The sequence below is a fragment of the Cervus elaphus genome, chromosome 16, assembly GCF_910594005.1.
Source record: "Cervus elaphus chromosome 16, mCerEla1.1, whole genome shotgun sequence".
In the NCBI taxonomy this organism is placed as follows: Eukaryota; Metazoa; Chordata; class Mammalia; order Artiodactyla; family Cervidae; genus Cervus; species Cervus elaphus.
The window spans coordinates 47,545,296-47,572,242 of NC_057830.1; positions in this window are offsets into that span (position 1 = coordinate 47,545,296).

Sequence of the window (26,947 nt, forward strand, 5' to 3'; positions counted from 1 at the left end):
CCCTGAGTTACGGCCTCAAGTGGAATGGACACCGCGATGCCCTGACTCGAAATAAGGCCGGGTATCCCTGCAGTGACTTGAATGCAGGCTCGTCTTGCATCTCCCAAGACGAAAGGATGTCTGAATCCCCTGTGAAGACCACAGAGAAAGACCTAGTTCCCCACCTCATCGCGACCGGAGGCCTCACATCCTTTGAAAACTCCAGAGGTACGCGGAGATCAGTGCCTCCAAAGGAGACGATGCCTGACTCCTCGTGAAACTTGATTGGAGTCCCAGGATTTCTGTGGGACGTGGAAAGGTACCCTTGGTCTCCCGCCTCAGCTGGAAAGGCGTCCCAATTGCCCTGCCAAGCCTCGAGGAGAATCCCGAGTTGTCCCTCGAAACTAGGCAGGAGTCCTGCCGTCGCTGAACAAACACGTGGTTGAAAGGGCCATCCCCGACGTAACTCGAGAATATACCCCAGGTTCCCGCCGCAACTCGAGATAAACCATGAAACTTCCCCCTCGCCGCGAGATTAGGCGCAATTCACCTACACTGCGTGCAGAGCAATTCCGTGCTGCACATCACACCAGATAGGAGCCTTGATTTCCTTCATGGCACTCCAGAGAAACGCCAAGAACACTGTTTCCAGGCTAGAGGGATCCTGAGGTCACTGTAGCAACAAGAAAGAACTCTATGGACCAAAAATCAACTCGAGATGAGAGGTTAGTCCCTGGCTTCGACTCCAGAGGAATACCACCTTTCCACAAGCACCTCAAGAGGAGGCTTCTCTCAGCTCTAGGTATGTGAGAGGGACCCTGAGTATGCGGCATCACGTGGAATGGACACCGCGATGCCCTGACTCGAAATAAGGCCGGATATCCCTGCAGTGACTTGAATGCAGGCTCGTCTTGCATCTCCCAAGACGAAAGGATGTCTGAATCCCCTGTGGAGACCACAGAGAAAGACCTAGTTCCCCACCTCATCGCGACCGGAGGCCTCACATCCTTTGAAAACTCCAGAGGTACGCAGAGATCAGTGCCTCCAAAGGAGACGATGCCTGACTCCTCGGGAAACTTGATACGAGTCCCAGGATTCCTGTGGCACGTGGAAAGGGACACTTGGTCTCCCGCCTCAGCTGGAGAGACGTCCCAATTGCCCTGCCAAGCCTCGAGGAGAATCCCGAGCTGTCCCTCGCAATTAGGCAGGAGTCCTGACGTCGCTGAACAAACACGTGTGTGGAATGGCCATCCCCGTCGTAACTCGAGAATATACCCCAGGTTCCCGCCGAAACTCGAGATAAACCATGAGACTTCCCCCTCGACGTGAGATGTTGCCCGATTCCCCTACACTGCGGGCAGAGAAATTCCGTGTTGCACATCACACAGGAAAGGAGCCTTGATTTCCTTCATGGCACTCCAGAGAAACCCCAAGAACACTGTTTCAAGGCTAGAGGGATCCTGAGGTCACTGTAGCAACAAGAAAGAACTCTGTGGACAAAAAATCAACTCGAGATGAGAGATTAGTCCCTGGCTTCGACTCCAGAGGAATACCACCTTACCACAAGCACCTCAAGAGGAGGCTTCTCTCAGCTCTAGGTATGTGAGAGGGACCCTGAGTTTGCGGCCTAAAGTGGAATGGACACTGTGATGCCCTGACGCGAAATAAGGCCGGATATCCCTGCAGTGACTTGAATGCAGGCTCGTCTTGCATCTCCCAAGACGAAAGGATGTCTGAATCCCCTGTGGAGAACACAGAGAAAGACCTAGTTCCCCACCTCATCGCGACCGGAGGCCTCACATCCTTTGAAAACTCCAGAGGTACGCGGAGATCAGTGCCTCCAAAGGAGACGATGCCTGACTCCTCGTGAAACTTGTTAGGAGTCCCAGGATTCCTGTGGCACGTGGAAAGGGACACTTGGTCTACCGCCACAGATGGAGAGGCGTCCCAATTGCCCTGCCAAGCCTCGAGGAGAATCCCGAGTTGTCCCTCGCAACTAGGCAGGAGTCCTGACGTGGCTGAAGAAATACGTGGGTGGAAGGGCCATCGCCGTTGTAACTCGAGAATATAGCCCAGGTTCTCGCCGCAACTCGAGAAAAACCATGAGACTTCCCCCTCACTGCGAAATGAGGCCCGATTCCCCTGCACTGCGTGCAGAGCAATTCCGTGTTGCACATCACACATGAAAGGAGCCTTGATTTCCTTGATGGCACTCCAGAGAAACCCCAAGAACACTGTTTCAAGGCTAGAGGGATCCTGAGGTCACTGTAGCCACACGAAAGAGCTCGGTGGAACAAAAATCAACTCGAGATGAGGGATTAGTCCCTGGCTTCGACTCCAGAGGAATACCACCTTACCACAAGCACCTCAAGAGGAGGCTTCTCTCAGCTCTAGGTATGTGAGAGGGACCCTGAGTTTGCAGCCTCCAGTCGAATAGACACCACGATGCCCGGACTCAAAATAAGGCCGGATATCCCTGCAGTGACTTGAATGCAGGCTCGTCTTGCATCTCCCAAGACGAAAGGATGTCTGAATCCCCTGTGGAGACCACAGAGAAAGACCTAGTTCCCCACCTCATCGCGACCGGAGGCCTCACATCCTGTGATAACTCCAGAGGTACGCAGAGATCCGTGCCTCCAAAGGAGACGATCCCTGACTCCTCGTGAAACTTTATAGGAGTCCCAGGACTCCTGTGGCACGTGGAAAGGGACCCTTGGTCTCCCGCCTCAGCTGGAGAGGCATCCCAATTGCCCTGCCAAGCCTCGAGGAGAATCCCGAGTTGTCCCTCGCAACTAGGCAGGAGTCCTGACGTAGCTGAACAAACACGTGTGTGGAAGGGCCATTCCCGTCGTAACTCGAGAATATACCCCAGGTTCCCGCCGCAACTCGAGAAAAACCATGAGACTTCCCCCTCGCTGCGAGATGAGGCCCGATTCCCCTGCACCTTGTGCAGAGCAATTCCGTGTTGCACATCACACATGAAAGGAGCCTTGATTTCCCTGATGGCACTCCAGAGAAACCCCAAGATCACTGTTTCCAGGCTAGAGGTATCCTGAAGTCACTGTAGCAACACGAAAGAACTCCGTCGACCAAAAATCAACTCGAGATGAGAGGTTAGTCCCTGGCTTCGACTCCAGTGGAATACCACCTTACCACAAGCACCTCAAGTGGAGGCTTCTCTCAGCTCTAGGTATGTGAGAGGGACCCTGAGTTTGCAGCCTCAGGTCGAATGGACACCGCGATGCCCTGACTCGAAATAAGGCCGGATATCCCTGCAGTGACTTGAATGCAGGCTCGTCTTGCATCTCCCAAGACGAAAGGATGTCTGAATCCCCTGTGGAGACCACAGAGAAAGACCTAGTTCCCCACCTCATCGCGACCAGAGGCCTCACATCCTTTGAAAACTCCAGAGCTACGCGGAGAACAGTGCCTCCAAAGGAGACGATGCCTGACTCCTCCAGAAACTTGATAGGAGTCACAGGATTCCTGTGGACGTGGAAAGGGACCCTTGGTCTCCCGCCTCAGCTGGAGAGGAGTCCCAATTGCCCTGCCAAGCCTCGAGGAGAATCCCGAATTGTTCCTCACAACTAGGCTGGAGTCCTGACGTCGCTGAACAAACACGTGGGTGGAATGGCCATCCCCGTCGTAACTCGAGAATATACCCCAGGTTCCCGCCGCTACTCGAGAAAAACCATGAGACTTCCCCCTCGCCACGAGATGAGGCCCGATTCCCCTGCACTGCGTGCAGAGCAATTCCGTGTTGCACATCACACATGAAAGGAGCCTTGATTTCCTTGATGGCACTCCAGAGAAACCCCAAGAACACTATTTCAAGGCTAGAGGGATCCTGAGGTCACTGTAGCCACACGAAAGAGCTCCGTGGACCAAAAATCAACTCGAGATGAGGGGTTAGTCCCTGGCTTCGACTCCAGAGGAATACCACCTTACCACAAGCACCTCAAGAGGAGGCTTCTCTCAGCTCTAGGTATGTGAGAGGGACCCTGAGTTTGCAGCCTCAAGTGGAATGGACACCGCGATGCCCTGGCTCGAAATAAGGCCGGATATCCCTGCAGTGACTTGAATGCAGGCTCGTCTTGCATCTCCCAAGACGAAAGGATGTCTGAATCCCCTGTGGAGACCACAGAGAAAGACCTAGTTCCCCACCTCATCGCGACCGGAGGCCTCACATCCTGTGATAACTCCAGAGGTACGCAGAGATCCGTGCCTCCAAAGGAGACGATCCCTGACTCCTCGTGAAACTTGATAGGAGTCCCAGCACACCTGTGGCACGTGGAAAGGGACCCTTGGTCTCCCGCCTCAGCTGGAGAGGCATCCCAATTGCCCTGCCAAGCCTCGAGGAGAATCCCGAGTTGTCCCTCGCAACTAGGCAGGAGTCCTGACGTCGCTGAACAAACACGTGTGTGGAAGGGCCATTCCCGTCGTAACTCGAGAATATACCCCAGGTTCCCGCCGCAACTCGAGAAAAACCATGAGATTTCCCCCTCGCCGCGAGATGAGGCCTGATTCCCCTGCACCTTGTGCAAAGCAATTCCGTCTTGCACATCACACATGAAAGGAGCCTTGATTTCCCTGATGGCACTCCAGAGAAACCCCAAGATCACTGTTTCAAGGCTAGAGGTATCCTGAAGTCACTGTGGCAACCCGAAAGAACTCCGTGGACCAAAAATCAACTCGAGATGAGGGGTTAGTCCCTGGCTTCGACTCCAGAGGAATACCACCTTACCACAAGCACCTCAAGTGGAGGCTTCTCTCAGCTCTAGGTATGTGAGAGGGACCCTGAGTTTGCAGCCTCAGGTCAAATGGACACCGCGATGCCCTGACTCGAAATAAGGCCGGATATCCCTGCAGTGACTTGAATGCAGGCTCGTCTTGCATCTCCCAAGACGAAAGGATGTCTGAATCCCCTGTGGAGACCACAGAGAAAGACCTAGTTCCCCACCTCATCGCGACCAGAGGCCTCACATCCTTTGAAAACTCCAGAGCTACGCGGAGAACAGTGCCTCCAAAGGAGACGATGCCTGACTCCTCCAGAAACTTGATAGGAGTCACAGGATTCCTGTGGACGTGGAAAGGGACCCTTGGTCTCCCGCCTCAGCTGGAGAGGAGTCCCAATTGCCCTGCCAAGCCTCGAGGAGAATCCCGAATTGTTCCTCACAACTAGGCTGGAGTCCTGACGTCGCTGAACAAACACGTGGGTGGAATGGCCATCCCCGTCGTAACTCGAGAATATACCCCAGGTTCCCGCCGCTACTCGAGAAAAACCATGAGACTTCCCCCTCGCCACGAGATGAGGCCCGATTCCCCTGCACTGCGTGCAGAGCAATTCCGTGTTGCACATCACACATGAAAGGAGCCTTGATTTCCTTGATGGCACTCCAGAGAAACCCCAAGAACACTATTTCAAGGCTAGAGGGATCCTGAGGTCACTGTAGCCACACGAAAGAGCTCCGTGGACCAAAAATCAACTCGAGATGAGGGGTTAGTCCCTGGCTTCGACTCCAGAGGAATACCACCTTACCACAAGCACCTCAAGAGGAGGCTTCTCTCAGCTCTAGGTATGTGAGAGGGACCCTGAGTTTGCAGCCTCAAGTGGAATGGACACCGCGATGCCCTGGCTCGAAATAAGGCCGGATATCCCTGCAGTGACTTGAATGCAGGCTCGTCTTGCATCTCCCAAGACGAAAGGATGTCTGAATCCCCTGTGGAGACCACAGAGAAAGACCTAGTTCCCCACCTCATCGCGACCGGAGGCCTCACATCCTGTGATAACTCCAGAGGTACGCAGAGATCCGTGCCTCCAAAGGAGACGATCCCTGACTCCTCGTGAAACTTGATAGGAGTCCCAGCACACCTGTGGCACGTGGAAAGGGACCCTTGGTCTCCCGCCTCAGCTGGAGAGGCATCCCAATTGCCCTGCCAAGCCTCGAGGAGAATCCCGAGTTGTCCCTCGCAACTAGGCAGGAGTCCTGACGTCGCTGAACAAACACGTGTGTGGAAGGGCCATTCCCGTCGTAACTCGAGAATATACCCCAGGTTCCCGCCGCAACTCGAGAAAAACCATGAGACTACCCCCTCGCCGCGAGATGAGGCCCGATTCCCCTGCACTGCGTGCAGAGCAATTCCGTGTTGCACATCACACATGAAAGGAGCCTTGATTTCCTTCATGGTACTCCAGAGAAACCCCAAGAACACTGTTTCAAGTCTAGAGGGATCCTGAGGTCACTGTAGCAACACGAAAGAGCTCCGTGGACCAAAAATCAACTCGAGATGAGAGGTTAGTCCCTGGCTTCGACTCCAGGGGACTACCACCTTACCACAAGCACCTCAAGAGGAGGCTTCTCTCAGCTCTAGGTATGTGAGAGGGACCCTGAGTTTGCGGCCTCAAGTGGAATGGACATCCCGATGCCCTGAATCGAAATACAGCCGGATATCCCTGCAGTGACTTGAATGCAGGCTCGTCTTGCATCTCCCAAGATGAAAGGTTGTCTGAATCCCCTGTGGAGACCACAGAGAAAGACCTAGTTCCCCACCTCATCGCGACCGGAGGCCTCACATCCTGTGATAACTCCAGAGGTACGCAGAGATGCGTGCCTCCAAAGGAGACGATCCCTGACATCTCGAGAAACTTGATAGGAGTCCCAGGACTCCTGTGGCACGTGGAAAGGGACACTTGGTATCCCGCCTCAGCTGGAGAGGCATCCCAATTGCCCTGCCAAGCCTCGAGGAGAATCCCGAGTTGTCCCTCGCAACTAGGCAGGAGTCCTGACGTCGCTGAACGAACACGTGTGTGGAAGGGCCATTCCCGTCGTAACTCGAGAATATACCCCAGGTTCCCGCCGCAACTCGAGAAAAACCATGAGACTTCCCCCTCGCCACGAGATGAGGCCCGATTCCCCTGCCCTGCGTGCAGAGCAATTCCGTGTTGCACATCACACATGAAAGGAGCTTTGATTTCCTTGATGGCACTCCAGAGAAATCCCCAGAACACTGTTTCCAGGCTAGAGGGATCCTGAAGTCACTGTAGCAACACGAAAGAACTCCGTGGACCAAAAATCAACTCGAGATGAGGGGTTAGTCCCTGGCTTCGACTCCAGAGGAATACCACCTTACCACAAGCACCTCAAGTGGAGGCTTCTTTCAGCTCTAGGTATGTGAGAGGTACCCTGAGTTTGCAGCCTCAGGTCGAATGGACACCGCGATGCCCTGACTCGAAATAAAGCCGGATATCCCTGCAGTGACTTGAATGCAGGCTCGCCTTGCACCTCCCAAGACGAAAGGATGTCTGAATCCCCTGTGGAGACCACAGAGAAAGACCTAGTTCCCCACCTCATCGCGACCGGAGGCCTCACATCCCTTGAAAACTCCAGAGCTACGCGGAGAACAGTGCCTCCAAAGGAGACGATGCCTGACTTCTCGTGAAACTTGATAGGAGTCCCAGGACTCCTGTGGCACGTGGAAAGGGACCCTTGGTCTCCCGCCTCAGCTGGAGAGGAGTCCCAATTGCCCTGCCAAGCCTCGAGGAGAATCCAGAGTTGTCCCTCGCAACTAGGCTGGAGTCCTGACGTCGCTGAACAAACACGTGGGTGGAATGGCCATCCCCGTCGTAACTCGAGAATATACCCCAGGTTCCCGCCGCAACTCGAGAAAAACCATGAGACTTCCCCCTCGCCGCGAGATGAGGCCCGATTCCCCTGCACTGCGTGCAGAGCAATTCCGTGTTGCACATCAAACATGAAAGGAGCCTTTATTTCCTTGATGGCACTCCAGAGAAACCCCAAGAACACTGTTTCAAGGCTAGAGGGATCCTGAGGTCACTGTAGCCACATGAAAGAGCTCCGTGTTCCAAAAATCAACTCGAAATGAGAGGTTAGTCCCTGGCTTCGACTCCAGAGGAATACCACCTTACCACAAGCACCTCAAGAGGAGGCTTCTCTCAGCTCTAGGTATGTGAAAGGGACCCTGATTTTGTGGCCTCAAGTGGAATGGACCCTGCGATGCTCTGAAGCGAAATAAGGCCGGATATCCCTGCAGTGACTTGAATGCAGGCTAGTCTTGCATCTCCCAAGACGAAAGGATGTCTGAATCCCCTGTGCAGACCACAGAGAAAGACCTAGTTCCCCACCTCATCGCGACCGGAGGCCTCACGTCATTTGAAAACTCCAGAGGTACGCGGAGATCAGTGCCTCCAAAGGAGATGATGCCTGACTCCTCGTGAAACTTGATAGGAGTCCCAGGATTCCTGTGGCACGTGGAAAGGGACACTTGGTCTCCCGCCTCAGCTGGAGAGGCGTCCCAATTGCCCAGCCAAGCCTCGAGGAGAATCGCGATTTGTCCCTTTCAACTAGGCAGGAGTCCTGACGTCGCTGAACAAATACGTGGGTGGAAGGGCCATCCCCGTCGTAACTCTAGAATATACGCAAGGTTCCTGCCGCAACTCGAGAAAAACCATGAGACTTCCCCCTCGCGCGAGATGAGGCCCGATTCCCCTGCACTGCGGGCAGATCAATTCTGTGTTGCACATCACACATGAAAGGAGCCTTGATTTCCTTGATGGCACTCCAGAGAAAGCCCAAGAACACTCTTTCAAGGCTAGAGGAATCCTGAGGTCACTGTAGCAACACGAAAGAGCTCCGTGGACCAAAAATCAACTCGAGATGAGAGGTTAGTCCCTGGCTTCGACTCCAGAAGAATACCACCTAACCACAAGCACCTCAAGAGGAGGCTTCTATCAGCTCTAGGTATGTGAGAGGGACCCTGAGTTTGCGGCCTCAAGTGGAATGGACACCGCGATGCCCTGACTCGAAATAAGGCCGGATATCCCTGCAGTGACTTGAATGCAGGCTCGTCTTGCATCTCCCAAGATGAAAGGATGTCTGAATCCCCTGTGGTGACCACAGAGAAAGACCTAGTTCCCCACCTCATGGCGACCGGAGGCCTCACATCCTTTGAAAACTCCAGAGGTACGCGGAGATCAGTGCCTCCAAAGGAGACGATGCCTGACTCCTCGTGAAACTTGATAGGAGTCCCAGGATTCCTGTGGCACATGGAAAGGGACCCTTGGTCTCCCGCCTCAGCTGGAGAGGCATCCCAATTGCCCTGCCAAGCCTCGAGGAGAATTCCGAGTTGTCCCTCGCAACTAGGCAGGAGTCCTGATGTCGCTGAAGAAACACGTGTGTGGAAGAGCCATCCCCGTCGTAACTCGAGAGTATACCCCAGGTTCCCGCCGCAACTCGAGAAAAACCATGAGACTTCCCCCCTCGCCGCGAGATGAGGCCCGATTCCCCTGCACCTTGTGCAGAGCAATTCCGTGTTGCACATCACACATGAAAGGAGCCTTGATTTCCCTGATGGCACTCCAGAGAAACCCCAAGATCACTGTTTCAAGGCTAGAGGTATCCTGAAGTCACTGTGGCAACACGAAAGAACTCCGTGGACCAAAAATCAACTCGAGATGAGGGGTTAGTCCCTGGCTTCGACTCCAGAGGAATACCACCTTACCACAAGCACCTCAAGTGGAGGCTTCTCTCAGCTCTAGGTATGTGAGAGGGACCCTGAGTTTGCAGCCTCAGGTCAAATGGACACCGCGATGCCCTGACTCGAAATAAGCCCGGATATCCCTGCAGTGACTTGAATGCAGGCTCGTCTTGCATCTCCCAAGACGAAAGGATGTCTGAATCCCCTGTGGAGACCACAGAGAAAGACCTAGTTCCCCACCTCATCGCGACCGGAGGCCTCACATCCTTTGAAAACTCCAGAGCTACGCGGAGAACAGTGCCTCCAAAGGAGACGATGCCTGACTCCTCGTGAAACTTGATAGGAGTCCCAGGATTCCTGTGGCACATGGAAAGGGACCCTTGGTCTCCCGACTCAGCTGGAGAGGCGTCCCAATTGCCCTGCCAAGCCGCGAGGAGAATCCCGAGTTGTTCCTCGCAACTAGGCAGGAGTCCTGACGTCGCTGAACAAACACGTGGCTGGAAGGGCCATCCCCGTCATAACTCGAGAATATACCCCAGGGTCCCGCCGCAACTTTAGAAAAACCATGAGACTTCCCCCTCGCCGCGAGATGAGGCTCGATTCTCCTGCACTGCATGCAGAGCAATTCCGTGTTGTACATCAAACATGAAAGGAGCCTTGATTTCCTTGATGGCACTCAAGAGAAACCCCAAGAACACTGTTTCAAGGCTAGAGGGATGCTGAGGTCACTGTAGCAACACGAAAGAGCTCCGTGGACCAAAAATCAACTCGAGATGAGGGGTTAGTCCCTGGCTTCAACTCCAGAGGAATACAACCTTACCTCAAGCACCTCAAGAGGAGGCTTCTCTCAGCTCTAGGTATGTGAGAGGGACCCTGAGTTTGCGGCCTCAAATAGAATGGACACCGCGATGCCCTGACGCGAAATAAGGCCGGATATCCCTGCAGTGACTTGAATGCAGGCTCGTCTTGCATCTCCCAAGAGGAAAGGATATCTGAATCCCCTGTGGAGACCACAGAGAAAGAACTAGTTCCCCACCTCATCGCGACCGGAGGCCTCACATCCTTTGAAAACTCCAGAGGTACGCGGAGATCAGTGCCTCCAAAGGAGACGATGCCTGACTCCTTGTGAAACTTTATAGGAGTCCCAGGATTCCTGTGGGACGGGGAAAGGGACCCTTGGTCTCCCGCCTCAGCTGGAGAGGCGTCCGAATTGCCCTGCCAAGCCTCGAGGAGAATCCCGAGATGTCCCTTGCAACTAGGCAGGAGTCCTGACGTCGCTGAACAAACACGTGGGTGGAAGGGCCATCAACGTCGTAACTCGAGAATATACCCCAGGTTCCCGCCGCAACTCGAGAAAAACCATGAGACTTCCCCCTCGCCGAGAGATGAGGCCAGATTCCCCTGCACTGCGTGCAGAGCAATTCCGTGTTGCACATCACACATGAAAGGAGCCTTGATTTCCTTGATGGCACTCCAGAGAAACCCCAAGAACACTGTTTCAAGGCTAGAGGGATCCTGAGGTCACTGTAGCAACACGAAAGAGCTCCGTGGACCAAAAATCAACTCGAGATGAGAGGTTAGTCCCTGGCTTTGACTCCAGAAGAATACCACCTAACCACAAGCACCTCAAGAGGAGGCTTCTATCAGCTCTAGGTATGTGAGAGGGACCCTGAGTTTGCGGCCTCAAGTGCAATGGACACCGCGATGCCCTGACTCGAAATAAGGCCGGATATCCCTGCAGTGACTTGAATGCAGGCTCGTTTGCATCTCCCAAGATGAAAGGATGTCTGAAACCCCTGTGGTGACCACAGAGAAAGACCTAGTTCCCCACCTCATGGCGACCGGAGGCCTCACATCCTTTGAAAACTCCAGAGGTACGCGGAGATCAGTGCCTCCAAAGGAGACGATGCCTGACTCCTTGTGAAACTTTATAGGAGTCCCAGGATTCCTGTGGCACATGGAAAGGGACCCTTGGTCTCCCGTCTCAGCTGAAGGGGCGTCCCAATTGCCCTGCCAAGCCTCGAGGAGAATCCCGAGTTTTCCCTCGCAACAAGGCAGGAGTCCTGACGTCGCTGAAGAAACACGTGTGTGGAAGAGCCATCCCTGTCGTAACTCGAGAGTATACCCCAGGTTCCCGCCGCAACTCGAGAAAAACCATGAGACTTCCCCCCTGGCCGCGAGATGAGGCCCGATTTCCCTGCACTGCGTGCAGAGCAATTCCGTCTTGCACATCACACATGAAAGGAGCCTTGATTTCCTTGATGGCACTCAAGAGAAACCCCAAGAACACTGTTTCAAGGCTAGAGGGATCCTGAGGTCACTGTAGCAACACGAAAGAGCTCCATGGACCAAAAATCAAGTCGAGATGAGAGGTTAGTCCCTGGCTTCAACTCCAGAGGAATACAACCTTACCTCAAGCACCTCAAGAGGAGGCTTCTCTCAGCTCTAGGTATGTGAGAGGGACCCTGAATTTGCGGCCTCAAATAGAATGGACACCGCGATGCCCTTACGCGAAATAAGGCCGGATATCCCTGCAGTGACTTGAATGCAGGCTCGTCTTGCATCTCCCAAGATGAAAGGATGTCTGAATCCCCTGTGGAGACCACAGAGAAAGACCTACTTCCCCACCTCATCGCGACCGGAGGCCTCACATCCTTGAAAACTCCAGAGGTACGCGGAAATCAGTGCCTCAAAGGGAGACGATGCCTGACTCCTCGTGAAACTTGATAGGAGTCCCAGGATTCCTGTGGAACGAGGAAAGGGACCCTTGGTCTCCCGCCTCAGCTGGAGAGGCGTCCCAATTGCCCTGCCAAGCCTCGAGGAGAATCCCGAGTTGTCCCTCGCAACTAGGCAGGAGTCCTGCCGTCGCTGAACAAACACGTGTGTGGAAGGGCCATCCCCGTCGTAACTCGAGAATATACCTCATGTTCCCGCCGGAACTCCAGAAAAACAATGAGACTTCGCCCTGGCCGCGAGATGAGGCCCGATTCCCCTGCCCTGCGTACAGAGCATTTCCGTGTTGCACATCACACGTGAAAGGAGCCTTGATTTCCTTGATGGCACTCCAGAGAAACCCCAAGAACACTGTTTCAAGGCTAGAGGGATACTGAGGTCACTGTACCAACACGAAAGAGCTCCGTGGACCAAAAATCAACTCGAGATGAGAGGTTAGTCCCTGGCTTCGACTCCAGAGGAATACCACCTTACCACAAGCACCTCAAGAGAAGGCTTCTCTCAGCTCTAGGTATGTGAGAGGGACCCTGAGTTTGCAGCTTCAAGTGGAATGGACACCGCGATGCCCTGACTCGAAATAAGGCCGGATATCCCTGCAGTGACTTGAATGCAGGCTCGGCTTGCATCTCCCAAGACGAAAGGATGTCTGAATCCCCTGTGGAGACCACAGAAAAAGACCTACTTCCCCACCTCATCGCGACCGGAGGCCTCACATCCTTTGAAAACTCCAGAGGAACGCGGAGATCAGTGCCTCCAAAGGAGACGATGCCTGACTCCTCGTGAAACTTGATAGGAGTCCCAGGATTCCTGTGGCACGTGGAAAGGGACCCTTGGTCTCCCGCCTCAGCTGGAGAGGCATCCCAATTGCCCTGCCAAGCCTCGAGGAGAATCCCGAGTTGTCCCTCGCAACTAGGCAGGAGTCCTGCATTCGCTGAACAAACACGTGGGTGGAAGGGCCATCCCCGTCGTAACTCGAGAATATACCCCAGGTGCCCGCCGCAACTCGAGAAAAACCATGAGACTTCCCCCTCGCCGCAAGATGAGGCCCGATTCCCCTGCACTGCATTCAAAGCAATTCCGTATTGCACATCAAATATGAAAGGAGCCTTGATTTCCTTGATGGCACTCCAGAGAAAGCGCAAGAACAGTGTTTCAAGGCTAGAGGGATCCTGAGGTCACTGTAGCAACACGAAAAAGCTCCGTGGACCAAAAATCAACTCGAGATGAGGGGTTAGTCCCTGGCTTGGTCACCAGAGGAATACCACCTTACCACAAGCACCTCAAGAGGAGGCCTTCTCTCAGCTCTAGGTATGTGAGAGGGACCCTGACTTTGGGGCCTCAAGTGGAATGGACACTGCGATGCCCTGACTCGAAATAAAGCCGGATATCCCTGCAGTGCCTTGAATGCAGCCTCGTCTTGCATCTCCCAAGACGAAAGGATGTCTGAATCCCCTGTGGAGACCACAGAGAAAGACCTAGTTCCCCACCTCATCGCGACCGGAGGCCTCACATCCTTTGAAAACTCCAGAGGTACGCGGAGATCAGTGCCTCCAAAGGAGACGATGCCTGACTCCTCGTGGAACTTGATAGGAGTCCCAGGATTCCTGTGGCACGTGGAAAGGGACACTTGGTCTGCCGCCTCAGCTGGAGAGGCGTCCCAAATGCCCTGCCAAACCTCGAGGAGAATCCCGAGTTGTCCCTCGCCACTAGGCGGGAGTCCTGATGTCGCTGAAGAAACACGTGTGTGGGAGGGCCATCCCGGTCGTAACTCGAGAATATACCCCAGGTTCCCGCCGCAACTCGAGAAAAACCATGAGACGTCCCTCTCGCCGCGAGATGAGGCCAGATTCCCCTGCAGTGCGTGCAGAGCAATTCCGTGCTGCACATCACACTTGAAAGGAGCCTTGATTTCCTTGATGGCACTCCAGAGAAACCCCAAGAACACTGTTTCAAGGCTAGAGGGATCCTGAGGTTACTGTAGCTACACGAAAGAACTCCGTGGACCAAAAATCAACTCGAGAAGAGAGGTTAGTCCCTGGCTTCGACTCCAGAGGAAACCATCTTACCACAAGCACCTCAAGAGGAGGCTTCTCTCAGCTCTGTGTATGTGAGAGGGATCCTGATTTTGCGGCCTCAAGTGGAATGGACACCGCGATGCCCTGACTCCAAATAAGGCCGGATATCCCTGCAGTGACTTGAATGCAGGCTCGGCTTGCATTTCCCAAGACGAAAGGATGTCTGAATCCCCTGTGGAGACCACAGAGAAAGACCTAGTTCCCCACCTCATCGGGACCAGAGGCCTCACATACTTTGAAAATTCCAGAGATACACTGAGATCAGTGCCTCCAAAGGAGACGATTCCTGACTCCTCGTGAAACTTGATAGGAGTCCCAGGATTCCTGTGGCACGTGGAAAGGGACCCTTGGTCTCCCGCCTCAGCTGGAGAGGCGTCCCAATTGCCCTGCCAAGTCTCGAGGAGAATCCCGAGTTGTCCCTCGCAACTAGGCAGGAGTCCTGACGTCGCTGAACAAACACATGGGTGGAAGGGCCATCCCCACGTAACTCGAGAATATACCCCAGGTTCCCGCCGCAACTCGAGAAAAACCATGAGGCTTCCCCCTCGCCGCAAGATGAGGCCCGATTCCCCTGCACTGCATTCAAAGCAATTCCGTATTGCACATCAAACATGAAAGGAGCCTTGATTTCCTTGATGGCACTCCAGAGAATCCCCAAGAACACTGTTTCAAGGCTAGAGGGATCCTGAGGTCACTGTAGCAACACGAAAGAGCTCCGTGGACCAAAAATCAACTCGAGATGAGAGGTTAGTCCCTGGCTTCGACTCCAGAGGAATACCACCTTACCACAAGCACCTCAAGAGGAGGCTTCTCTCAGCTCTAGGTATGTGAGAGGGACCCTGAGTTTGCAGCCTCAAGTGGAATGGACACCGCGATGCCCTGACTCGAAATAAGGCCGGATATAACTGCAGTGACTTGAATGCAGGCTCGTCTTGCATCTCCCAAGACGAAAGGATGTCTGAATCCCCTGTGAAGACCACAGAGAAAGACCTAGTTCCCCACCTCATCGTGACCGGAGGCCTCACATCCTTTGAAAACTCCAGAGGTACGCGGAGATCAGTGCCTCCAAAGGAGACGATGCCTGACTCCTCGTGAAACTTGATAGGAGTCCCAGGATTCCTGTGGCACGTGGAAAGGGAACCTTGATCTGCCGCCTCAGCTGGAGAGGGGTCCCAATTGCCCTGCCAAGCCTCGAGGAGAATCCCGAGTTGTCCCTCGCAATTAGGCAGGGTCCTGACGTCGCTGAACAAACACGTGTGTGGAAGGGCCATCCCCGTCGTAACTCGAGAATATAACCCAGGTTCCCGCCACAACTCGAGAAAAACCATGAGACGTCACCCTCGCCGCGAGATGAGGCCAGATTCCCCTGCAGTGCGTGAAGAGCAATTCCGTGCTGCACATCACACATGAAAGGAGCCTTGATTTCCTTGATGCACTCCAGAGAAACCCCAAGAACACTGTTTCAAGGCTAGAGGGATCCTGAGGTCACTGTAGATACACTAAAGTGATCCGTGGACCAAAAATCAACTCGAGATGAGAGGTTAGTCCCTGGCTTCGACTCCAGAGGAAACCACCTTACCACAAGCACCTCAAGAGGCGGGTTCTCTCAGCTCTAGGTATGTGAGAGGGACGCTGAGTTTGCGGCCTCAAGTGCAATGGACACTGCGATGCCCTGAGTGGAAATAATGCCGGTTATCCCTGCAGTGACTTGAATGCAGGCTCGTCTTGCATCTCCCAAGATGAAAGGATGTCTGAATCCCCTGTGGAGACCACAGAGAAAGACCTAGTTCCCCACCTCATGGCGACCGGAGGCCTCACATCCTTTGAAAACTCCAGAGGTACGCGGAGATCAGTGCCTCCAAAGGAGACGATGCCTGACTCCTCGTGAAACTTGATAGGAGTCCCAGGATTCCTGTGGCACGTGGAAAGGGACCCTTGGTCTCCCGCCTCAGCTGGAGAGGCGTCCCAATTGCCCTGCAAAGCCTCGAGGAGAATCCCGAGTTTTCCCTCGCAACTAGGCAGGAGTCCTGCCGTCGCTGAACAAACACGTGTGTGGAAGGGCCATCCCAGTCGTAACTCGAGAATATACCCCAGGTTCCCGCCGCAACTCGAGAGAAACCATGAGACTTCCCCCTCGCGGCGAGATGAGGCCCGATTCCCCTGCACTGCGTGCAGAGCAATTCCGTGTTGCACATCACACATGAAAGGAGCCTTGATTTCCTTGATGGCACTCCAGAGAAACCCCAAGAACACTGTTTCAAGGCTAGAGGGATCGTGAGGTCACTGTAGCAACACGAAAGAGCTCCGTGGACCAAAAATCAACTCGAGATGAGAGGTTAGTCCCTGGCTTCAACTCCAGAGGAATACCACCTTACCACAAGCACCTCAAGAGGGGGCTTCTCTCAGCTCTAAGTATGTGAGAGGGACCCTGAGTTTGCGGCCACAAGTGCAATGGACACCGCGATGCCCTGACTCGAAATAAGGCCGAATATCCCTGCAGTGACTTGAATGCAGGCTCGTCTTGCATCTCCCAAGATGAAAGGATGTCTGAATCCCCTGTGGAGACCACAGAGAAAGACCTAGTTCCTCACCTCATCGCGACCGGAGGCCTCACATCCTTTGAAAACTCCAGAGGTACGCGGAGATCAGTGCCTCCAAAGGAGACGATGCCTGACTCCTCGTGAAACTTCATAGGAGTCCCAGGATTCCTGTGGCACGTGGAAAGGGACCCTTGGTCTCCCGCCTCAGCTGGAGAGGCGTCCCAATTGCCCTGCCAAGCCTCGAGGAGAATCCCGAGTTGTCCCTCGCAACTAGGGAGGAGTCCTGATGTCGCTGAACAAACACGTGGGTGGAAGGGCCATCCCCGTCGTAACTCGAGAATATACCCCAGGTTCCCGCCGCAACTTTAGAAAAACCATGAGACTTCCCCCTCTCCGCGAGATGAGGCCCGATTCCCCTGCACTGCGTGCAGAGCAATTCCGTGTTGCACATCACACATGAAAGGAGCCTTGATTTCCTTGATGGCACTCCAGAGAAACCCCAAGAACACTGTTTCAAGGCGAAAGGGCTCCTGAGGTCACTGTATCAACACGAAAGAGCTCCGTGGACCAAAATTCAACTCGAGATGAGAGGTTAGTCCCTGGCTTCGACTGCAGAGCAATACCACCTTACCACAAGCACCTCAACACGAGGCTTCTCTCAGCTCTAGGTATTTGAGAGGAACCCTGAGTTTGCGGCCTTAAGTGGAATGGACACCGCGATGCCCTGGCTCGAAATAAGGCCGGATATCCCTGCAGTGACTTGAATGCAGGCTCGTCTTGCATCTCCCAAGACGAAAGGATGTCTGAATCCCCTGTGGAGACCACAGAGAAAAACCTAGTTCCCCACCCCATGGCGACCGGAGGCCTCACATCCTTTGAAAACTCCAGAGGTACGCGGAGATCAGTGCCTCCAAAGGAGACGATGCCTGACACCTCGTGAAACTTGATAGGAGTACCAGGATTCCTGTGGCACGTGGAAAGGGACCCTTGGTCTCATGCCTCAGCTGGAGAGGCGTCCCAATTGCCCTGCCAAGCCTCGAGGAGAATCCCGAGTTGTCTCTCGCAACTAGGCAGGAGTCCTGACGTCGCTGAACAAACACGTGGGTGGAAGGGCCATCCCCGTCGTAACTCGAGAATATACCCCAGGTTCCCGCCGCAACTCGAGAAAAACCATGAGACTTCCCCCTCGCCGGGAGATGAGGCCGGATTCCCCTGCACTGCGTGCAGAGCAATTCCGTGTTGCACATCACACATGAAAGGAGCCTTGATTTCCTTAATGGCACTCCAGAGAAACCCCAAGAACACTGTTTCAAGGCTAGAGGGATACTGAGGTCCCTGTAGCAACACGAAAGAGCTCCATGGACCAAAAATCAACTCGAGATGACAGGTTAGTCCCCGGCTTCGACTCCAGAGGAATACCACCTTACCACAAGCACCTCAAAAGGAGGCTTCTCTCAGCTCTAGGTATGTGAGAGGGACCCTGAGTTTGCGGCCTCAAGTTCAATGGACACCGCGATGCCCTGACTCGAAATAAGGCCGGATATCCCTGCAGTGACTTGAATGCAGGCTCGTCTTGCATCTCCCAAGACGAAAGGATGTCTGAATCCCCTGTGGAGACCACAGAGAAAGACCTAGTTCCCCACCTCATCGCGACCGGAGGCCTCACATCCTTTGCAAACTCCAGAGGTACGCGGAGATCAGTGCCTCCAAAGGAGACGATGCCTGACTCCTCGTGAAACTTCATAGGAGTACCAGGATTCTTGTGGCACGTGGAAAGGGATCCTTGGTCTCCCGCCTCAGCTGGAGAGGCGTCCCAATTGCCCTGCCAAGCTTCGAGGTGAATCCCGAGTTGTCCCTCGCAACTAGGCACGAGTCCTGCCGTCGGTGAACAAACATGTGGCTGGAAGGGCCATCCCCGTCGTAACTCGAGAATATACCCCAGGTTCCCGCCGCAACTCGAGAAAAACCATGAGACTTCCCCCTCGCCGCGAGATGAGGCCCGATTCCCCTGCACTGCGTGCAGAGCAATTCCGTGTTGCACATCACACATGAAAGGAGCCTTGATTTCCTTGATGGCACTCGAGAGAAACCCCAAGAACACTGTTTCAAGGCTAGAGGGATCCTGAGGTCACTGTAGCAACACGAAAGAGCTCCGTGAAGCAAAAATCAACTAGAGATGAGAGGTTAGTCCCTGGCTTCGACTCCAGAGGAATACCACCTTACCACAACCACCTCAAGAGGAGGCATCTCAGCTCTAGCTATGTGAGAGGGACCCTGAGTTTGTGGCCACAGGTGGAATGGACACCGCGATGCCCTGACTCGAAATAAGGCCGGATATCCCTGCAGTGACTTAAATGCAGGCTCGTCTTGCATCTCCCAAGACGAAAGGATGTCTGAATCCCCTGTGGAGACCACAAAGAAAGACCTAGATCCCCACCTCATCGCGACCGGAGGCCTCACATCCTTTGAAAACTCCAGAGGTACACGGAGATCAGTGCCTCCAAAGGAGACGATGCCTGACTCCTCGTGAAACTTGACAGGAGTCCCAGAATTACTGTGGCACGTGGAAAGGGACCCTTGGTCTTCCGCCTCAGCTGGAGAGGCGTCCCAATTGCCCTGCCAAGCCTCGAGGAGAATCCCGAGTTGTCCCGCGCAACTAGGCAGGAGTCCTGACGTGGCTGAACAAACACGTGGGTGGAAGGGCCATCCCCGTCGTAACTCGAGAATATATCCCAGGTTCCCGCCGTAACTCGAGAAAAACTATGAGACTTTCCCCTCGCCGTGAGATGAGGCCCGATTCCCCTGCACTGCATGCAGAGCAATTCCGTCTTGCACGTCACACATGAAAGGAGCCTTGATTTCCTTGATGGTACTCCAGAGAAACCCCAAGAACACTGTTTCAAGGCTAGAGGGATCCTGAGGTCACTGTAGCAACACGAAAGAGCTCCGTGGACCAAAAATCAACTCGAGATGAGAGGTTAGTCCCTGGCTTCGACTCCAGAGGAATACCAACTTACCACAAGCACCTCAAGAGGAGGCTTCTCTCAGCTCTAGGTATGTGAGAGGGACCCTGAGTTTGCGGCCTCAAGTGGAATGGACACCGCAATGCCCTGGCTCGAAATAAGGCCGGATATCCCTGCAGTGACTTGAATGCAGGCTCGTCTTGCATCTCCCAAGACGAAAGGATGTCTGAATCCCCTGTGGAGACCACAGAGAAAGACCTAGTTCCCCACCTCATCGCGACCGGAGGCCTCACATCCTTTGAAAACTCCAGAGGTACGCGGAGATCAGTGCCTCCAAAGGAGACGATGCCTGACTCCTCGTGAAACTTCATAGGAGTCCCAGGATTCCTGTGGCACGTGGAAAGGGACCTTTGGTTTCCCGCCTCAGCTGGAGAGGCGTCCCAATTGCCCTCCAAGCCTCGAGGAAAATCCCGAGTTGTCCCTCGCAACTAGGCAGGAGTCCTGACGTCGCTGAACAAACACGTGGGTGGAAGGGCCATCCCAGTCGTAACTCGAGAATATACCCCAGGTTCCCGCCGTAACTCGAGAAAAACCATGAGACTTCCCCCTCGCCACGAGATGAGGCCCGATTCCCCTGCACTGCGTGCAGAGCAATTCCGTGTTGCACATCACACATGAAAGGAGCCTTGATTTCCTTGATGGCACTCCAGAGAAACCCCAAGAACACTGTTTCAAGGCTAGAGGGATCCTGAGGTCACTGTAGCAACACGAAAGAGCTCCGTGGACCAAAAATCAACTCGAGATGAGAGGTTAGTCCCTGGCTTCGAATGCAGAGGAATACCACCTTACCACAAGCACCTCAACAGGAGGCTTCTCTCAGCTCTAGGTATGTGAGAGGAACCCTGAGTTTGCGGCCTCAAGTGGAATGGACACCGCGATGCCCTGACTCGAAATAAGGCCGGATATCCCTGCAGTGACTTGAATGCTGGCTCGTCTTGCATCTCCCAAGATGAAAGGATGTCTGAATCCCCTGTGGAGACCACAGAGAAAGACCTAGTTCCCCACCTCATCGCGACCGGAGGCCTCACATCCTTTGAAAACTCTAGAGGTACGCGGAGATCCGTGCCTCCAAAGGAGACGATGCCTGACTCCTCGTGAAACTTGATAGGAGTCCCAGGATTCCTGTGGCACGTGGAAAGAGACCCTTGTTCTCCCGCCTCAGCTGGAGAGGCGTCCCAATTGCCCTGCCAAGCCTCGAGGAGAATCCCGAGTTGTCCCTCGCAACTAGGCACGAGTCCTGCCGTCGCTGAACAAACATGTGGCTGGAAGGGCCATCCCCGTCGTAACTCGAGAATATACCCCAGGTTCCCGCCGCAACTCGAGAAAAACCATGAGACTTCCCCCTCGCCGCGAGATGAGGCCCGATTCCCCTGCACTGCGTGCAGAGCAATTCCGTGTTGCACATCACACATGAAAGGAGCCTTGATTTCCTTGATGGCACTCGAGAGAAACCCAAGAACACTGTTTCAAGGCTAGAGGGATCCTGACGTCACTGGAGCAACACGAAAGAGCTCCGTGAAGCAAAAATCAACTCGAGATGAGAGGTTAGTCCCTGGCTTCGACTCCAGAGGAATACCACCTTACCACAACCACCTCAAGAGGAGGCATCTCAGCTCTAGCTATGTGAGAGGGACCCTGAGTTTGTGGCCACAGGTGGAATGGACACCGCGATGCCCTGACTCGAAATAAGGCCGGATATCCCTGCAGTGACTTGAATGCAGGCTCGTCTTGCATCTCCCAAGACGAAAGGATGTCTGAATCCCCTGTGGAGACCACAGAGAAAGACCTAGTTTCCCACCTCATCGCGACCGGAGGCCTCACATCCTTTGAAAACTCCAGAGGTACGCGGAGATCAGTGCCTCCAAAGGAGACGATGCCTGACTCCTCGTGAAACTTGACAGGAGACCCAGAATTACTGTGGCACGTGGAAAGGGACCCTTGGTCTTCCGCCTCAGCTGGAGAGGCGTCCCAATTGCCCTGCCAAGCCTCGAGGAGAATCCCGAGTTGTCCCGCGCAACTAGGCAGGAGTCCTGACGTGGCTGAAGAAACACGTGGGTGGAAAGGCCATCCCCGTCGTAACTCGAGAATATATCCCAGGTTCCCGCCGCAACTCGAGAAAAACTATGAGACTTTCCCCTCGCCGTGAGATAAGGCCCGATTCCCCTGCACTGCATGCAGAGCAATTCCGTGTTGCACGTCACACATGAAAGGAGCCTTGATTTCCTTGATGTTACTCCAGAGAAACCCCAAGAACACTGTTACAAGGCTAGAGGGATCCTGAGGTCACTGTAGCAACACGAAAGAGCTCCGTGGACCAAAAATCAACTGGAGATGAGAGGTTAGTCCCTGGCTTCGACTCCAGAGGAATACCAACTTACCACAAGCACCTCAAGAGGAGGCTTCTCTCAGCTCTAGGTATGTGAGAGGGACCCTGTGTTTGCGGCATCAAGTGGAATGGACACCGCAATGCCCTGGCTCGAAATAAGGCCGGATATCCCTGCAGTGACTTGAATGCAGGCTCGTCTTGCATCTCCCAAGACGAAAGGATGTCTGAATCCCCTGTGGAGACCACAGAGAAAGACCTAGTTCCCCACCTCATCGCGACCGGAGGCCTCACATCCTTTGAAAACTCCAGAGGTACGCGGAGATCAGTGCCTCCAAAGGAGACGATGCCTGACTCCTCGTGAAACTTCATAGGAGTCCCAGGATTCCTGTGGCACGTGGAAAGGGACCTTTGGTTTCCCGCCTCAGCTGGAGAGGCGTCCCAATTGCCCTGCCAAGCCTCGAGGAAAATCCCGAGTTGTCCCTCGCAACTAGGCAGGAGTCCTGACGTCGCTGAACAAACACGTGGGTGGAAGGGCCATCCCAGTCGTAACTCGAGAATATACCCCAGGTTCCCGCCGTTACTCGAGAAAAACCATGAGACTTCCCCCTCGCCGCGATATGAGGCCCGATTCCCCTGCACTGCGTGCAGAGCAATTCCGTGTTGCACATCACACATGAAAGGAGCCTTGATTTCCTTGATGGCACTTCAGAGAAACCCCAAGAACACTGTTTCAAGGCTAGAGGGATCCTGAGGTCACTGTAGCAACACGAAAGAGCTCCGTGGACCAAAAATCAACTCGAGATGAGAGGTTAGTCCCTGGCTTCGAATCCAGAGGAATACCACCTTACCACAAGCACCTCAACAGGAGGCTTCTCTCAGCTCTAGGTATGTGAGAGGAACCCTGAGTTTGCGGCCTCAAGTGGAATGGACACTGCGATGCCCTGGCTCGAAAAAAGGCCGGATATCTCTGCAGTGACTTGAATGCAGGCTCGTCTTGCATCTCCCAAGACGAAAGGATGTCTGAATCCCCTGTGGAGACCACAGAGAAAGACCTAGTTCCCCAACTCATGGCGACCGGAGGCCTCACATCCTTTGAAAACTCCAGAGGTACGCGGAGATCATTGCCTCCAAAGGAGACGATTCGTGACTCCTCGTGACACTTGATAGGAGTCCCAGGATTCCTGTGGCACGTGGAAAGGGACCCTTGGTCTCCCGCCTCAGCTGGAGAGGCGTCCCAATTGCCCTGCCAAGCCTCGAAGAGAATCCCGAGTTGTCCCTCGCAACTAGGCAGGAGTCCTGACGTCGCTGAAGAAACACGTGGGTGGACGGGCCATCCCCGTCGTAACTCGAGAATATACCCCAGGTTCCCGCCGCAACTCGAGAAAAACCATGAGACTTCCCCCTCGCCGCGAGATGAGGCCCGATTCCCCTGCACTGCGTGCAGAGCAATTCCGTGTTGCACATCACACATGAAAGGAGCCTTGATTTCCTTGATGCCACTCCAGAGAAACCCCAAGAACACTGTTTCAAGGCTAGAGGGATCCTGAGGTCCCTGTAGCAACACGAAAGAGCTCCGTGGATGAAAAATCAACTCGAGATGAGAGGTTATTCCCTGGCTTCGACTCCAGAGGAATACCACCTTACCACAAGCACCTCAAGAGGAGGCTTCTCTCAGCTCTAGCTATGTGAGATGAACCCTGAGTTTGCGGCCTCAAGTGGAATGGACACCGCGATGCCCTGACTCGAAATAAGACCGGATATCCCTGCAGTGACTTGAATGCAGGCTCGTCTTGCATCTCCCAAGATGAAAGGATGTCTGAATCCCCTGTGGAGACCACAGAGAAAAACCTAGTTCCCCACCTCATGGCGACCAGAGGCCTCACATCCTTTGCAAACTCCAGAGGTACGCGGAGATCAGTGCCTCCAAAGGAGACGATGCCTGACTCCTTGTGAAACTTGATAGGAGTCCCAGGATTCCTGGGGCACGTGGATAGGGACCCTTGGTCTCCCTCCACAGCTGGAGAGGCGTCCCAATTGCCCTGCCAAGCCTCGAGGAGAATCCCGAGTTGTCCCTCGCAACTAGGCAGGAGTCCTGACGTCGCTGAACAAACACGTGGGTGGAAGGGCCATCCCCGTCGTAACTCGAGAATATACCCCAGGTTCCCGCCGCAACTCGAGAAAGCCATGAGACTTCCCCCTCGCCGCGAGATGAGGCCCGCTTTCCCTGCACTGCGTGCAGAGCAATTCCGTGTTGCACATCACACATGAAAGGAGCCTTGATTTCCTTGATGGCACTCGAGAGAAACCCCAAGAACACTGTTTCAAGGCTAGAGGGATCCTGACGTCACTGTAGCAACACGAAAGAGCTCGGTGGACCAAGAATGAACTCGAGATGAAAGGTTAGTCCCTGGCTTCGACTCCAGAGGAATACCACCTTTCCACAAGCACTTCAAGAGGAGGCTTCTCTCAGCTCCAGGTATGTGAGAGGGACCCTGAGTTTGCGGCCTCAAGTGGAATGGACACCGCGATGCCCTGGCTCGAAATAAGGCCGGATATCCCTGCAGTGACTTGAATGCAGGCTCGTCTTGCATCTCCCAAGACGAAAGGATGTCTGAATCCCCTGTGGAGACCACAGAGAAAGACCTAGTTCCCCAACTCATGGCGACCGGAGGCCTCACATCCTTTGAAAACTCCAGAGGTACGCGGAGATCAGTGCCTCCAAAGGAGACGATGCCTGACTCCTCGTGAAACTTGATTGGAGTCCCAGGATTTCTGTGGGACGTGGAAAGGTACCCTTGGTCTCCCGCCTCAGCTGGAAAGGCGTCCCAATTGCCCTGCCAAGCCTCGAGGAGAATCCCGAGTTGTCCCTCGAAACTAGGCAGGAGTCCTGCCGTCGCTGAACAAACACGTGGGTGAAAGGGCCATCCCCGACGTAACTCGAGAATATACCCCAGGTTCCCGCCGCAACTCGAGATAAACCATGAAACTTCCCCCTCGCCGCGAGATTAGGCGCAATTCACCTACACTGCGTGCAGAGCAATTCCGTGCTGCACATCACACCAGATAGGAGCCTTGATTTCCTTCATGGCACTCCAGAGAAACGCCAAGAACACTGTTTCCAGGCTAGAGGGATCCTGAGGTCACTGTAGCAACAAGAAAGAACTCTATGGACCAAAAATCAACTCGAGATGAGAGGTTAGTCCCTGGCTTCGACTCCAGAGGAATACCACCTTTCCACAAGCACCTCAAGAGGAGGCTTCTCTCAGCTCTAGGTATGTGAGAGGGACCCTGAGTATGCGGCATCACGTGGAATGGACACCGCGATGCCCTGACTCGAAATAAGGCCGGATATCCCTGCAGTGACTTGAATGCAGGCTCGTCTTGCATCTCCCAAGACGAAAGGATGTCTGAATCCCCTGTGGAGACCACAGAGAAAGACCTAGTTCCCCACCTCATCGCGACCGGAGGCCTCACATCCTTTGAAAACTCCAGAGGTACGCAGAGATCAGTGCCTCCAAAGGAGACGATGCCTGACTCCTCGGGAAACTTGATACGAGTCCCAGGATTCCTGTGGCACGTGGAAAGGGACACTTGGTCTCCCGCCTCAGCTGGAGAGGCGTCCCAATTGCCCTGCCAAGCCTCGAGGAGAATCCCGAGCTGTCCCTCGCAATTAGGCAGGAGTCCTGACGTCGCTGAACAAACACGTGTGTGGAATGGCCATCCCCGTCGTAACTCGAGAATATACCCCAGGTTCCCGCCGAAACTCGAGATAAACCATGAGACTTCCCCCTCGACGTGAGATGTTGCCCGATTCCCCTACACTGCGGGCAGAGAAATTCCGTGTTGCACATCACACAGGAAAGGAGCCTTGATTTCCTTCATGGCACTCCAGAGAAACCCCAAGAACACTGTTTCAAGGCTAGAGGGATCCTGAGGTCACTGTAGCAACAAGAAAGAACTCTGTGGACAAAAAATCAACTCGAGATGAGAGATTAGTCCCTGGCTTCGACTCCAGAGGAATACCACCTTACCACAAGCACCTCAAGAGGAGGCTTCTCTCAGCTCTAGGTATGTGAGAGGGACCCTGAGTTTGCGACCTCAAGTGGAATGGACACTGTGATGCCCTGACGCGAAATAAGGCCGGATATCCCTGCAGTGACTTGAATGCAGGCTCGTCTTGCATCTCCCAAGACGAAAGGATGTCTGAATCCCCTGTGGAGAACACAGAGAAAGACCTAGTTCCCCACCTCATCGCGACCGGAGGCCTCACATCCTTTGAAAACTCCAGAGGTACGCGGAGATCAGTGCCTCCAAAGGAGACGATGCCTGACTCCTCGTGAAACTTGTTAGGAGTCCCAGGATTCCTGTGGCACGTGGAAAGGGACACTTGGTCTACCGCCACAGATGGAGAGGCGTCCCAATTGCCCTGCCAAGCCTCGAGGAGAATCCCGAATTGTTCCTCACAACTAGGCTGGAGTCCTGACGTCGCTGAACAAACACGTGGGTGGAATGGCCATCCCCGTCGTAACTCGAGAATATACCCCAGGTTCCCGCCGCTACTCGAGAAAAACCATGAGACTTCCCCCTCGCCACGAGATGAGGCCCGATTCCCCTGCACTGCGTGCAGAGCAATTCCGTGTTGCACATCACACATGAAAGGAGCCTTGATTTCCTTGATGGCACTCCAGAGAAACCCCAAGAACACTATTTCAAGGCTAGAGGGATCCTGAGGTCACTGTAGCCACACGAAAGAGCTCCGTGGACCAAAAATCAACT